Source organism: Pinus tabuliformis, chromosome 5_2, assembly GCF_031772625.1.
Source record: "Pinus tabuliformis cultivar Carrire ecotype Pingquan chromosome 5_2, CPIR1, whole genome shotgun sequence".
NCBI lineage: Eukaryota > Viridiplantae > Streptophyta > Pinopsida > Pinales > Pinaceae > Pinus > Pinus tabuliformis.
Window position 1 is genome coordinate 894,366,949 of NC_142306.1, and position 6,285 is coordinate 894,373,233.

The following is a 6,285-nucleotide window of genomic DNA, read 5'->3' on the forward strand; positions in this document are numbered from 1 at the left end:
TGCTCTAGGGAAGGTTGAGCAGGAGGTTATAGGATTAACTGTTTGGACATATGCCCATTCTTGATGGTCATATTCCCAGCTCTGCAGCTAATGTAAGAATCAGATGTGGCCAACCATGGCCTCCCAAGAATGAGAGGGTAACCAATAAGCTTAGCCTTAGGCTGGAGAACTAGAAAATCTACAAGGTACTCCCAGGAGTCAATGGAGACCATCACATCCTCCACAATTCTCTCAGGGGTGACTGTGGAACAATCTGCGAGTTGCAAGACTATTATGGTCTTCCTCAATGACCCTTGGAGGTTGAGCTCAAGCATGGTGTCCTTGGTCATCACATTAATGGAAGCCCCAAGATCAATTAGAGTGTGTGGGACAATGGTGCCATTGATGTGCACATCTACTATAGGGATTCCAGGGTCTAAATATTTTGGACATATAACCTACCCCTGCATTAAGTCGGACAACTGCCCAATGACATTAATGGTAGGGGCATCCCTTTTTCTTCTTCATGTATGCTTGAAGCACTTCTCCTTAATCAACTAATTGTAAATGGGAACATCTTTGATTGCCTGGAGAAGGGGAATCTTTACACATAGATTTTTCAATTCTTCTAAAAGTTCAGTTTCTTCTGAGGTAGGCTAGAGTGGTTGGGTTAATCTCTCAGGAAAGGGTGGATTTACTTTAAGGTTTCTTTCCTCTCTTTCTTCCTCAACCTCCCTATGTGGAGAGGGAGGATGGTTCTCTGGTAGAATTCTCCCAGATCTTAGGTTGATCTCCTGGATTTCTACAGCATAAGCTGGGTATGATTTCTCTCCATTGTATACTTGTTGAGCCTACCTATTGTTTGGGTTCGGATTTGGCTGGGTAGGCATATGGGGTTTATTCGGTGGAGCAGAGTGCAGGAATTGTGGTTGGGTGGGTGGCAGAGGCAATAGAGCTGGAACATTGTTGAATTGGGGCCTCCACACCTGGAGTGGGGTATTCCACTAAGGTTGTGGCTGAACATAAGGTTGAAATGATTGGCTAGCTAGTTGGGAATGATACTGAGATGCATAGGACCAAGGAAGGGGTGTAGACTAGGAAGGATGAGAAGGGGGTCCCCAAGAAGGTATAGCTGTAGTTTGGTTGGGGTTGTAATATGCAGGGGATGACCCTTGTATACCTTGCTAGTATGGTCTAGGCCTAAGAGGTCTCCTTTGGTTGTTGTAGCAAAGCTGCTTAGTGACCCCTTCAGCTCCTTGATATACAAATTTGACTATAGGTAAAGAAGGGCACTTGTATGTGGAGTGGCTTTCTTCACATATTGAGCAAATCTCAATACAATTCAATGGACATTAAATCCTAGGATGCCTCCTGGTGCATCTAGGACAAAATATGGCCAAGGCTCTCTCTGCCTCCTCTTGATTCTTTTTGATGTTCATGGTGTCCAATTGCAAGGCAAGGGTTTGTAGAATATCATGTTTGAAATATTCCAACATATTTCCAATTTCACCCTTAATGGATGAGTTGGAGGATGATGTACTGGCCATAGGTTGACTACCCCTACCCTTTTTCTTGGTTGCCCTAGAATGGTTTCTAAAGACAGTCTTGATAGCCTCATAGGGTAATTGGTAGATATCTCCTCCTGCTAACATGTGTAAGGTATCTAGAAGATATTCCCTTACTCCTCTAAGCAAGACCAGCTTTAGTGACTTAGGGTTAAGTGTGCACCTGGCCCTTTTGTAACTGAGCTGGAATCTTTCTTCGTAGTCTTCTAGGGATTCATCTTGGCCTATGGTCATCCTGAAAATCTCTTATTTAGTATCCTTTGACCTATAGTAGTCTCTATATTTGTTGTTAAAATACTGCTACATCTGAGCCCAAGTTATGATGCTATCTCCAGGTAAACCCATGAACCAGCGCAATGTTGCATCCTTGAGGGTAGATGGAAACAATTTTAACTTTTTCTCATCATTTGTATAGTCATAGGGTTGGCATATAACAACAAACACAAATAGGAAAGTGTTAGGGTCCTCAATGGTCAGGCCATGGAAATGAGGTAGAGCAGAGGGGCTTATATTCTTCATCTTAGTGTCTCCATTAGTCTCCCTGATGGGGCAGGCACCCTCAATTCTCTCTCTATTTCCTCTGTCATTTTGGTTTTTAGCCATTGGTTCAGTAGGAATGGGTTCTTCCTCTTCTTCTTCCCCTGTAGGTTCTTCAAATATGTAAGGTTTCTCACCTAAAGGTTCTTCCAGTTCACAGTCACCGAAGAAGAGAGAAGGTTGACTGTTGGATGCAGTGGGGGTATTTGGCAAGAATTTCACTAAATTGTCCCTATTCCTATGAGTCATGAAAATAAATGTTTTTGGGTTTGTTTTGGGAAGATTTTTTAAGTAGGAAAGTACTTTGCAGAAATGAAATTGCTGATTTGAATGAAAACTATTGACAGAAAAAACTACTTGCTGAATTGAAATTCTACTTGCAGAATGAAATTGTTGATTGAATGAAAACTACTAATAAAAAGACTACTTGCTAAATTGAAATTCTACTTGCAGAATGGAAAGGAAGTAGATAATGACAAATGAAAGAAATGAAGCTACTAGATTACTTTTGCAGAAAAAGTGATGAGCCGAGGTATTGCAACAAGAATGCTGCAACTCCCAGGGTTACTAGCTTTACTTATCAACCTGGGGTTCATACAAACTTGGAAGTGACAATGCTATATGCACAAGTAGAAGTGAAGGTCCTACCTGTTGTCACTGTTTATCTTGTTAGAAAATTATATATTATGGAGCAATGGAACACATAAAATATTGCAGAAATATAAACACAGAGAACGCACAAAACAAGAGAGACACAGATATACGTGGTTCACCCAGTTTGGGCTACGTCCACCCCAAACAGCCAGTCCTTCCTTTCTATTATCCAACAAAATGAAGAGACACAACCTACAGCAAATCCGCTGTAATATCCTCTGTTTTCTCTCATAGTCTCACCTCTCTGTTTCTCGCTCACCGAATGCACATCTATATCTTAGCCTCCAATACAATGCCCTCATACAAAGAGAGGGGTTGCCTTCTAGGGCAAAAAACCCTAAACTAAACATAAGTTCTACTGTCAGTTCATTTGCCTAATGAACGGCCTAGATTGACTAGAAATTACTATACTTTTACAAGACAATTTTAAATTTGTTTTTAGCTTCGGGGGCGCTGCCCCCGAACCCCCACCGGGGGACCGCTGGCCCCCGGACCCCCCAGCCGGGAGGGATCGGCCCCCCACGGACCCCCGCGGGGGGGACAAGTCCCCCCCGTGTGGAGGGGTGTACAAACTTCCTGGGGTATACATCCGGCTGAAACAAAGACTTCTGAACAATCATGCTCCACAAACAACATATCTGGCAAGAGACTCGACGGGTTCCAAGCCAAACTTCTATAGGGTCAAAAGAAGCTTGATTCTTTGATGGAAGAAGAGAAAATATATTCTAAGAGAGAGCTACTCTACTACAGTAATGAAGAAAACAACATGTAATGCTAACTCACACCATAACCTAATTAATCATTTGAACAACTATGCTAAGAAGAATTGCTAAATCAACACTAATCTAATGCTGCTATCTAATTTGAAGAAGTAAAGAGCATCAACCCTAAGAATGTGTAAGCAAGGAAACTAAACTAATCTGGTGGCGGCATTTAACTAATATGTAGAAAAAAGTTATGTAAGGAGTCAAGCGGAAGAGCGGTCGGAGGACGAAATCAATGAAAGGAGGACGTAATGAAAGATGAGTGGAAGAGATCTTATCGTGGGAGATTACATAGATAGATGGGTGAATAAGATTAACGAACAAGATGAGAAGTGGAGATCTTATCATAGGCGGTTTAGTGAATAGACGAATGAACAAGGTTACCAAACAAGATGAAGGGAAGAGATCTTATCGCGGGCGGTTTAGTGAATAGATTTACAAACAAGGTTACTAAATAGGATGAACAATGGAGATCTTATCGCAGAGACTTAAGTTAATAGATGGATGGATAGGATTAATCAGAAGACGAGTGGTGGAGATAAACACATGTGGAATGATGGAGCAGGTTTGTAGGCGGTAAGCAGTTTCTCGCGCACCCTCAAAGTTGTAAGTTGTATTTCTAAATTTCACACGATTAGCCTGAGTGAGTGACACATAGCACAAGAAAACCACTTTTCTTATGTGCTCTCAGGCGGATAACGGTCATGCAAGAATCTGCGTGAGATTGCAGAATAGCCGTTGGATTAGGCTAGACAGATTGATTGTCGAGATTGGGGCGCATAAAGTATTGAGGTGACAAGATAGTCGTTGGAACAAGAGACATATTGACAGTCGAGATTGGAGCACATAGAGTAGGTGGAAGACTTCACATGTGATGGTCATTGGATAAACTAATGAATCGAATGGTAACGAAATTATGCATGAAGAAAGTAATGAAGGAGATTTCAATGAAAACAACAGAAACCAGTGAGGGTGAGGGTGGGCCGAGAGTGATGGAAAAAGACGACAGTGAAATGAAACAAGTAACTGCATCAAACAACGAACTCCAAGGCTCATGTGAGAACTAGAAACCTGTGTTTTTAGGGTTGCTGAAGGGTCTCTTCCTCAGGTCATGGTCCTAGAGGGAGGAGGTGAGGCCGAGACACCTATGGACAAACTTATGGTGATATTTTTCTCCTAGCTACCATGCTAATTGAAAGAAGGCACAAATCAAAGTAAACTAAAGCACAACTGATCTACTCTACACTAATGTAATGGGAATGTAGCTACTTAAGCAAATGAATAGTTAAACCATAACTCTATGCTATACTGCTGTAATGGAAATGTAGCTCTTAAGCAAATGAACAATTAAACCATGAATCATCTACGCTATACCACTGTAATTGAAATGCAGCTACCTAAGCAAATGAATAGAAAACCGGGAATCTATGCTAGCATACATGTACAATAAAGAGGAGCTTTGGCTGCTCAGGTTGGGCTCTAACCCAAGAGCTTCAACCCTTTGAGTTAACTCAGTGCTGGCTCAAAAAAAACTCATTCTCATTATCAAAACCATGGATTACATAACAAACTGTTATAAGTCTTGCAACATAGAAATAAAGTAGAGTTTTACAATAAAAATCCAAATCCTATTGAGGTACTAAGCCTCTCTACTTATACATATGAAGTCTCCAATGACTTCATTCAAATTCAGGAGGCTCGGCTCCCAACTCAAGATAAACTGGTTTTTGTCACTTTTCACTTGCTCAACTGCCTTCTAGTTCTCATTATTTGGCTATTTTCACTCCAAGTTGATGGAGGAATATTCGAATGGAGGGGTAATAAATGAGGAGGATTTACCTCCTATAATTCCTCTCCCTTGTCCCATTCAATTTTTTACCAAGGTCTTTGCCACAGTTCCTTGCTTTTATCCTTTATTCCTACATTTTTCCTTGCTTTTATCCTTTATTCCTGCATTACATGCACATTAGACCACAAAGCAAAATATCCAACTCTAACTCATCTCATAAAAAAAATATAATCAAAAGTATGCAATAAGTTGTGAGAATAGTTGGTTTGACTAAGCTAGGAGGTGAATTAAGGCCAATTAAGGCCCATATAATTACCCAATTATGAGGCTCATCACTTTTCTTCCTGGACAACTGGGACTGACTCCTAGTTAGATTCTTGAACCAACGATCTTCCATATTCAATGTAGGAATAAGGATGTGTGTAGGATTTCTTTGGATCTTCCTATACCATAGCCACTTCTGATCTGAAATTTGTGAACATACATTTTAATAGTCATAAGGTAATACAAATGGAAAGTTACATAGAAAAACATTGACCTTTTTTACTTTTAATTAAAATGACCATACATTATCCATTTACCCAAAGAATGATTAAATAACTAAAAATACTTGCATAGAGATATTGTTTAAGCTGTAAAACAGAGGATGAGGTAGGGTGATTTAGGTGAAAAGCAAGACAATTATGGCAACCAACAAGAATGACCAATTTCAACACAAGCTCGATATTTGATCAAACTAAATATCTCTCCAAGGACAACTAGACTTACCATGACATGAAATACTCTCTATCTTCAAGAATTCTTGGAAATTCAACATAAATTTAGAATTGAGGTGTCAAATAACTGTAGTATTAGACCCATTGCAACACATCATTTCAATTCAAGTACAACAAGCATTCTAAAATTATTACAACAAATTGTAGCATTCATATGCCTAAACATATAAGTGCAACATATACCTAAATTATAAAATAAAATTATTGCTATGATTTCGAAT